This window comes from Artemia franciscana, chromosome 10 (genome assembly GCF_032884065.1).
Source record: "Artemia franciscana chromosome 10, ASM3288406v1, whole genome shotgun sequence".
Lineage (NCBI taxonomy): Eukaryota > Metazoa > Arthropoda > Branchiopoda > Anostraca > Artemiidae > Artemia > Artemia franciscana.
Window position 1 is genome coordinate 7,739,393 of NC_088872.1, and position 10,342 is coordinate 7,749,734.

At 33.6% G+C, this 10,342-nt stretch overlaps 1 protein-coding gene and 1 long non-coding RNA gene across 2 annotated transcripts in view; both read right to left on the reverse strand.

The window, feature by feature from the left end:
* LOC136031725 (uncharacterized) overlaps positions 1–5,875 on the reverse strand; it is a 35,319-nt gene extending 29,444 nt beyond the window's left edge. Inside the window, exon 1 of the long non-coding RNA XR_010618567.1 lies at positions 5,355–5,875. This is a non-coding gene — a long non-coding RNA (uncharacterized LOC136031725). The remainder of the gene's footprint in view (positions 1–5,354) is intronic.
* LOC136031730 (vesicular glutamate transporter 1-like) overlaps positions 1–10,342 on the reverse strand; it is a gene marked incomplete at its 5' end in the record, with an annotated part of 404,579 nt that overhangs the window by 311,008 nt on the left and 83,229 nt on the right.

The window sequence follows — 10,342 nt, forward strand, 5'->3', positions numbered from 1 at the left end:
TCATCGTCCTAGCACGTCCAGAAACTTCGAACTCGCCAAAGCACTGAACCCCACTAATTCCCCAAAAAGAGAGCGGATCTAGTCTGGTTACGTCAATCACGTATCTACAACATTTGCTTATTCTGCCCACCAAGTTTAAACCCGATCTCTCCACTCTAAGTGTTTTCCATGTTTTCTGGTTTCCCCATCAAACTCCTCTCAATGTAACCAGATCTGGTCGGAATTTAAAAAAGAACTCTGGGGCATGAATTCCTTCTACGTATCGAATTTCATTAAGATCTGGTCACCCGTCAAAATAATACCTCAGGCCAAAAGTCAAAAATACCTAAAATTTTCCAATTTTTTCGAATTAATATCTCGACCCCCAGCTCCCCCAAAGAGAGCAGATTCAGTCCGGTTGTATGCAAAAGTGCAATTATTAAATTTTTTATGCTCAATCACCAGTTCAGAGACTAAGAATTTACCAATAATCTGACTTTGTTGTAGTCAAAAGTGCTTTTATTTTTTTTTTGCATTCAGCCTTCAACTAAAAATACCCAGAATTTATGAAGTCCCTCACTTTATTGTATTCAAAAGTGCATTTATTAAATTTTTTGTACTCAGCCAGCAGCCAAGACACTCAGATTTACCTAATAACTGAGTTTGTTTGGTGCAAAAGTCTTTTTATTAATTTTTTATACCCATTCACCATTTCAGAGACTTGGAATTTACCAAGTAGTTGAGTTTGTTGTAGTCAAAAGTGCTTTTTTTTTGTTTTGGTACTTAGCCAGCAAATAAAAATTCGGAATTTATCAACTACCTGAGTTTTTTTATATTAAATAGTACTATTATTAAATTTTGATACTCAGTCAGCAGCTAAGAAACTTGGGTTTTACCTACTAGCTGAGTTTGTTCTATGCAAAAGTGCTCTTATTTTTTATTTTTTGATACTCAGTCACCAATTACAAGACTCGGAATTTACCGAGTAGTTGAGTTTGTTGTAGTCAAAACTGCTTTTATTAATTGTTTGGGACTCAACCAGGAAGAAACCCACTAGGAGTTTATCATCTACCAGAGTTTATTGTAGTCAAAAGACATTAAGAATTTACCCACTACCTGAAGTTGTTATATGCAAAAGCGCTTTTTATAGATTTTTATGCTCAGTTAACGATTAAAAGACTTGGAAATTACCAAGTAGCTAAGTTTGTTGTTATCAAAAGTGCTTTTATTAATCATTTTGGTACTCAGCCATCAAGTAACCGCTCGAAATTTATCAACTGTGTGACTTTATTGTAACGACAAGTACTTCTTATTAAATTTTTTTGCTTAATCAGCAACTAAGACACTCAAAATTTGCCTAGTAGCTGAGTTGCTTGTATGGAAATTTGCCTTTTTATTTATTTTATTTATCCTCAGTCACCAATTGAAAGACTCGAAATTTACAAGCTAGTTGAATTTGTTGTAGTCAAATTGCTTTAATATTTTTTTGTTCAAGGCCAGCAACTAAAGCATTTGGAATTTATTAACACTCAAAATTATAGTTTTTGGTACTCAGCAAGCAACTAAGCCACTCGGAATTTACCTACAAGCTGAGTTTGTTCTCTACAAAATTAATTTTTATTAATTGTTTGATGCTCAGTCACCTATCAAAAGACTTGGAATTTACCATGTAGTTGAGTTTATTATAGTAAAAAGTGCTTTTGTTAATCTTTTTGGTAGTCAAACATTAGGTAAAACATCCGGAATGCATTAACTACCTGAGTTTAGTGCCATCAAAAGTACATTTATTAAAGTTTTGATGCTCAGCCAATGCGAAAGTAAAACAATCCGGAATGTATTAACTACCTGAGTTTATTGTAGTCAAAACTACATTTGTTAAAGTTTTGATGCGCAGCCAGCAACTAAGACAGTCAGAATTTACCTACTACCTGAGGCTTTTGCTTGCAAAAGTACTTTTCTATTCATTTTTTATACTCAGTCACTGATTAAAAGACTTATGATTAAAAGGTACGTTTGTTCCTATCAAAAGTGCTTTTATTAATTATTTGGTACTCAGCCACCAAGTAACCACTTGGCATTTATGAACTAAGTGAGTTTATGGTAGTCAAACGTGCTTCTTATTAAAAAAAATTTTTGCTCAGTCAGCAACTAAGACACTTGGGGTTTGCCTAATAGCTGAGTTGTCTGTATGCAAAAGTGCTTTCTTATTAAGTTTTTGATAATAAGTCACCAATTCAATGACTCAAAATTTACCCACTAGTTGAGTTTATATAGTCAACAGTGCTTTTATTAAATTTTTGGTTCTCAACCAGCAACTTAGCATTGGGCTCTTGGAGCTGGGATATGGATGACCATAAGTTCACTCTAAAAAAGTGTTAATACAAGCCCTCATTCTTGTGAATATGATAAAACATGTGGTTAGACCATGTCCATGTTGATAAATGCTTTCAAGTAAAGTCCAATACTACTTTTTAAATTCTAGTAGTTATATTTTAAATCAAAGAAAATGGTCTACCTGAATGGTCATTCTTCTGATTACGCTGTTTCTACCACCCATTTGAATTTATATAAACTGGTTTACTAAATTGGTCATTCCTTGGATCAAGCTGATTCTACTCGACCTTTTGAATCCAGTTAACCGCTTTTCAAAACTGGTTATTCCTCTTATTCAGTGAAGGTTGATTATGTATTAACCATGTTCTCACAGTTATATGCAAATGAGGGCCTCATGGAAGAATTCAAATGAAATGTATCCTCTGTAGTATCTGGATGCTATCTAGCCACTGGAAAAGGTTCATCACCTAATCTGGTTACTAGGTAAATCGGTAATGCATGTTCCTCTTGGCTTTTGTAAGTGAGGTTAAAATTGCTTGTAGGATTGTTCCTCCTGGCTTCAAAATGGCTATACTACTCTCAAATAAAAGCATTTCTGTTTTTTTAAGCCAATTTATTAAGTTTGGAAGTCAAATTAAAGAATACAGAGCGGATCATTTTCCTTACAACTAATACAACCTGTTAGACTTGTCTCACTCCATTCATGTGTTGTGATGGGGTCAATGCTCCTGGTTATAGGTCCTTCCAGATTCATAGGTGGTAACCAAGGTATCTCACCACAACAATTAAACTCATAGTTTGATCAAGGTGGTAACCAAGGTATCTCACCACAGCTACTTGTTTCAATGGACTATTACCAAGAAATATTTTTCCACTTAAATCAACTGCACTTTCTGTCTGACTAAACAACATAAAAGGAGTTTTTAAAACATTAAAACAAACAGCCTGTCTATTTTTTCAATTGAGATGATTGCTATATAGAAGGCATTCTAAAAACAAGTAATCTAAAAACACTCAATCTAAAAACAGTAACAGCAACAGATCTAACATCATGCCAGTTTGAAACAAGATTTTAGTCACTTTGTGCGGTCTTTGTTAGATTTTACTAATGTTGCATACCGCCAAAATGATTTAATTAAATTTAGATTTATCAACAGAATATGTCCGTATTACCGCAAAAGACAGCTGCGAGGAGAAAATCTTCATTTCGTAATAACAAGGAGGAGAAATTTAAAATCCTAACTTCTTTAGACTGTCAAAATGTTATTTCAGGATTGTGTTGTCACAACAGGATTGAAAATCAAAATATTTACTTCTTTTTTCTGTGAAAAATTTGTATTCGAGTCTTGCTATGGCACTGAGGCAAAGAAATTGATAGGCCTATCATTACTTTTTTGGCAGTCTGTTTTGGTTTTTTGGGTTTCCTTTTTTTTTGCGAAGAGGGGTGGCTTTTCCAACATAGCCTAGTTGTTTCTTAGGGGATTTATACGATAGAAAGTAAATGTATGAGAAGTACAAAAATTATTAATTTTCGTATTATTTGTTAATACGTTGATTCTACGTTGATACGTCCTCCTCTGTTGATCCTAAAACATTAAAATAAAGGCCAAAGTCTTAGCACCTTAGACCATTTCCACTACCGACCTACAACATATAATTGTCGAGGTTCCCTTTAAATTAGCAGGTATTTCTTTGTTTGCAAGTTTATCCAACCAACCTATTATGCACCCCTCCCCCCTCCAAAGAGAATCCTGGATCCACTATTTTCTCTTGGAAACTCCAATTTTAAATAGCAAATTTCAAGGCATGAAAATGTCTAATAACAAGACAAAGAGCCTGAGTCATAGCCAAGATAACAATGGGGACTGACAGGACAAGAATATGTATTATTGCATAATAACTTTGTCACGATTTTTTTTTTGTATCAACATTTTTATACCATCTTACTTTCAACAGATTTATTTGAACTTTATCCCTCACCAGATTTTAGATTAAATTTATGACCATTTCCACTGCCTACCACGACTCACAATTGTTGAGGCTCCCTTTAAATTGAGGGTATTTCTTTGGGTAGTACCTTTCTTTGTTTATCCAAGCAGCCTATTATGCCCCCCCTGCCCAAAAAAATTCCTTAATCCACTATTTTTTCTCTGAAAATCCAATTTAAAATAACATATTTTTTAAATCTATCCAAAAATAATTAACCTTCTAAAAATTAATATGTATTGAGACAAAGCTGATGCATTGAGCAGTTTGAACAGTTTATATTATAACCGGTTGAATTAAAATAAAGGCCAAACTCATTACCACTTTAGACCATTTCCACTACCTATGTATGACGCATAATTGTCAAGATTCCCTTTTAATTGCAGGTATTTCTTAGTTCGCAAGTTTATCAAAACACCTATTATGTGCCCCATTCCCCCAAAGAAAATCCTGGATCCACTATTTTTGTTCTGAAAATCCAAATTGAAATAACAAATTTCAAAATATTAAAATCTCTAATAAAAAGACAAAGAGCCTGAGTCATAGATCTCAGCAAAGAATGTCTAAACAGGTTTTTTGGAAGTGACCGAGAAAAAGCAAGGCTCTGACTGAGATTGTGTATTATTCCGTAATATCTTTGTCAATAGGACTAATACAATGCTAATACAATACAGCTAATATGACGAGTATTAGCTGAACTGATAGCTTTTACTAATTCAAAAATATGTAGCACTGTATAAGCAAAACTATTCAAACAAATAACCTACTTGTTCAGAAAACAGTGACAATTCTAACTGTAAAAAAAATCAAATTTCTAGGTGGTATAATAAAGTATTTATAGTAGATTGAATGTCAAAAAGTGTGAAGAGTGAACAAAGTGACTGAGTACCGGTTGTCTTACCCTATTTAATTGGTGGGGGGTTCAGAATAATACTCAGGCCATTTAGAATACCCCACTTAGCCATATTATCAGAAGATTCATGTTCAGCAATTTAAACATGTACTGGAACGCATACCAGCAGTAGCCTATATCATTCCCCATACACTCTAATTACCTAATAATTTGATGAATAGGCCATCAAAACTATCTCACGACTAGGGTCATGTTCATTCATCAGGTAATTAAGGGCTGCTGCAGAAGGCTTGATGAGATACACAGAAATCAGGCTATTCACAATTTACAGACTTTTGAGATTTGCTTTCTACTTTACCATGACTGTAGTTCCACTCTAATTTTGAATTTAGCACAGACACTGTCAGATTATAAGGAGAGGATTATGCTTTTTGTAGCCCAAACTTATGCTTTTTGGATTGAATTACGCTATACTTTTTTTTATTCTGCGTTTATTCTGATGAAAGTTAAGTTGAATTTCATTCTACTTAATAAAGGGTCTGAATATAATCTGACGATAATAATAGTTCCCTTCAAACTCGCAAAGGGAGTGAGGGCACAGTATAAACAAATGAAAGAAAAGGTGCAAACATAATGACTAACGGCAGATTATCACAATGGTGCTCCAAGCTGTCTTTAATCTTGATGGATTGAATATCCTTTGTAGTATAGTATTATTCTTTGTCCCCAACGTTTCACTTCATAAACATATAAATGGGTAAACATTCAGCTTAAATAATCCGATGTTTGTTATCTTAACTTTCGGACTCGTTTTCTAGATTTGGGGATGAATGGGCTGCACAAAGGTTTGTGGAACTGTGAAGCCTTATCTTAGTTGCGACTTTGTGAAAAGGACAGATTTAATGCTTTCTATCTTCAACTTATATCTATTTTGCGTCTTTACATCACACATCTTTGATAAAATTCTTCCCGAGTCTAAATTCGAATGCAATAGGGAGAGGACTCTCACGGCGAGTTCTGCCAGAGCTGGAAAAACTTTCTTCAGTGAAGTTCTTTAGTTCGATTATTTTTCTCACGTTCATGAGTTCACTATCAAATGATCGGTTCACTAGACTACATACACATAGTAACAAAATAGTTGTTCTTTCGATTCTAAGGGCTATCTTGGCATTGCCAAATTGAAAGGAGGCATTTGAAGGGAGGCAAATTGAAGAGGCAAGATCGTGCAGAGGCATAATCGTGCGGAATTCATTTCAGAGTATGTGTTGCTATGGTAACACAAAAAACTGAACACTTTTTGGAAAGTGCTCACGTCCTTGGGAGTTACTTTATCTCTTTGTATTGATTTCACGAGATATTACACACATTTTGATGAGCTTTTCAAAAGCTGATACCAGCTAGGAGTATTTTCGGCTCTTAATAAAAAGCACCACAGCAAAAACTCTCAATCGTCAGCAGCAAACATATAACAATCCACTTAACCCAAAAATATATCATCCTAAATCACGCGTATTTAATTTCAGATACTTTTAGCACATTTTTTTCAAAAGATACCATAAGATCACAACTACAAAAATTTCGACGGTTGATTACACCGTTGGTCCATCAGCAGTTTTACTTTAATTCAGCCTAAAAGTCATTTTCGGTGTTAATTTTATTTTCAGATGTGATGATACAGGTTTTTCTACTTTTTCTTAGATTATTTTTTTTAGGGAGGAATATACCTGGATGCTTTGCTGTCCCAATTGTCCTACATTCTGATTCATTATACTAATTTCGGCAACATTGATTAACGCAAACTACCAGTAATGTGAAGTCGTGACTGCTAAAGACACATCACCAATTTTTCTCGGGCGGCTTCATATCAGTTCAATTTTCTTATTAGTGAGGAGTTTTAAATCTATTTGAAACACTCTGAGAGACTTATCATTCAAATTCAAAGAAATAGACATGTCTTTTAAAGTATTTTATAACTCCAAGGGCATGTGCTACTTTCGAATGAATGGTAGTCTTCACTTTGCTCCGTGTTTGTGTTATCGTGACACCGTTCGTTGTACTCAATTAAACAAGGCAATCATTGTATAATACCCTTAAACCCAATGTGTATTACAATAGTTAAGCAAGAATCTGTTAACGCAATATAGCTGTAAACGCAATATAGGGTTAAAACCCTTCCTTGAAATCAATCAATCCTATATCGTAAAAGAAATGTCTTTTTTGATTCCCTTTATTAAAAATTCTAAAGCTTCTATTTTGAAGACCAAGAGATTGTTATACTTGTAATATCGTTAGTAGTTCACAAGAAAAATATGCCAAAAGTCTGTCAAATCTGTTGCAATCAAATTTCGTGTATTTTCTATCTTCTGTTTGTTTTAGAAACATTTATTGCTGGCTAAATTATGGTTTTGTCCAGTTTTTATTCTGATATCGATGAAATTCCGTTTCAGTGTTCCTATTAATTTTTCTTTGACACTGTTATTTTTTTAATTTAGCTTCGTTTGTTCCTAGTATCATATTAAGGAAATATCAAGACGTATGCCCTGAGAAAAAAAAAATTATGTATTTCAATTTAACATCAGGATTTACCAAATTGCAACATGAAGGTTCTTCGGGTATTCTACGACAATCGTTTGATTTGAGCAATTCTCTGGATCGCTGAAATAAAGAAAATAGTGTAGAGAAATGTGTTACCTCGTTCCACTTATGCAGGAATATATCTACACGTAGTTTCCAATTCATTTGTTTAAAAAAAATTGACTTTTGTGAAATATTTATTTTTAAGTCCTTAAGTTTAAAATAATGGAGTTGCTCAAGAGTCCGCCGTTAAAGATACAATTTTATTTTCATTTTGGCGTTTTTGGTTGTCACGTTAAAATTTTCAAATGACGCTTTTTTATTTCCATAACGGGATGGGATGAGAGAAATAGTGTTAGTGGTAGTCTAGCGGAAGCCCTCAGACTGCTCCCTAAAGACTACATAGGGTCCTCTAGCTTTAACGATACACTTTCTATTTTGACGTTTTTAGTTGTCATTAACAATCTGTTGATTCCCAAAGACAACTAAACTTTCTAAGAACTTAAAGACAAGTAAACTTTCTAAAGTTTACAAACCTTACCTTCTAAGGGAACCCAAACTAACAAAAATGTACAACTACATTTGGATGTCTTTTTCAGTAAAAACTAATTATTCCTTTTTTCTTATTGACTAAGATGTATATGGCTGCGTAAGCCTTTATTTCTAAGTTTTGTTTCTGAATCAGGTTTCTTTTTGGTTTAAATTAAGCGATGTTTGAATATACAATCTTGCCAAATCCCTATTTGCAGAATCAAGTCTTTCTGATTAGATCTCTGTCCCAAAAGCAAAACATTTCTAAATGAAGCAAAAAAAGAGAAAAAATAAAGAGAGCAAAAATATTTCCGAAAACCAATAGTTGTGTTAATTATAAAAGAAAACATGAGAACTAATTACGGGGGAGGGAAGATACCCCCCCCCCTCTAAACTTAGAAAAATGCCTTATTATTTATGTTTTATAGCTAATTTTTATTCTAGCTTTGTGCTAAATTAAAGCAGCGAGACTGGCTAGCATGTCGGTTTTGTTTGTCCTTTGATTTTTTCCCTAGCACTGAAATTTGGTGCATTGGTAATGATTAGGGTTGCGCTATTACTTAAACATACCCTAAAGACCTGATTTCTATATTGTTTATTCTAATCAGATTTCCCCAAAATTGCACATATTTTGATATTTTTATATATTTCTTTTATATTTGATATTCTTTGATATTATGATAATCTTTTATATTTGCATCTAATTTCATTTTTATATCTTATTACTATCTTTCAATATCCCAAACTAACTTATAAATTAAACTTTACACGAGATCCATGAAATCTCGTGCTCTAAGGCCAAGACGGTAAACTTCAGGAGAGGTTCAGGGAGCCTAATGAAGTGGTTAACATTTTGTGATTTTTTTTTTTAGAGACCCTGACGAACAAAAAGCAGGGGATCCAAGTAGAAGCAAGAGGCTAGTTGTCCGCTATATTCTGAAAAAAAAACACCTTTTTTTAATATTCACTATAAAGTAACAGAAAAAGACCCTTCCCCCCTAAGACCTCATGCATTGACATTTCAACGTAAAAGCAAAAAATATAGTCTACTAGATATTAACCGCAAAGTATTATAAAAGTTGCTTAAACTATAGGCAAATTAATATACTGAGCAATAATAAATTAAACATAGTATTTTACCCACAAAAATCAGCTTACTGAAACAGCTCTTTTGTAATTAAGAGAGCATTAGATTCTTAATGCTCTTCAACGAATTTACTGCTATAATTTGCAATAAATAGTTATTCATTTCGTCAGATTTAATAGCATTAGATTTATCGATTTGCCGGTTCACAACTAAAGCATCATCCAGTCTTTTTTGAATAAAATCTAAACTGGACTGACAAGTCAAAGAATTCCTTACTTTTAGGCTATTCAAATGTTTCATTGTATTTTTTGAATTCCAACACCGCACCGTTTTACCTGCTGCGTGCTGCGATACCCATTAGGGGAAGAATTGTGTTAGTAAGCCAGCGTACCGCCAATCTGAGTTCTGACCAGTAAATGGGAATAAGAGCTAACAGATAGAATAGGAGATGTGTATTTAAAGGAAGAACGGCGAGCCGTGAGTGCCCCTTGTGCCAGGGTCACTCCATCCCTATGCTCTAGTTTTTAGTGTCCTTTTTTGCATTTTTTTTTTATCTTAAAACTCAAAAAATTCTTAAAAATGTCACGGAATAACAAAAGATTTGAACTGCTGAAATCTACGATAGCACTGAAAGAGCAGTGATGGTTTTACTTTATTTTGAATTTTCGATGCTAAACCGGGGGAGGGGGGGTCAATACCTTCATTTGTCATTTAATTTAAAACCCAGATGAAAATTTAAGTTCAGATCAACGAATCTAAGCCAAGAGTAAATTTTAGAAGCCATGAGTTGAAAGTATATTCTGAAACTATTGCAACCAAGGCCATATCTTGCTTATTTCATCGTTCAATTTTCAACTTTTCTAAAAAAGATGAAAAATAAAATAAGTCAAACCAATGCAAAAACTGTAAATGCGGTAAGCGAATAACGTTTTTAAAAAGAAACAGATTTTACTTTCTTAGTTTAAATTGTGCCTATTATCCGAAACTGTGAAAATATA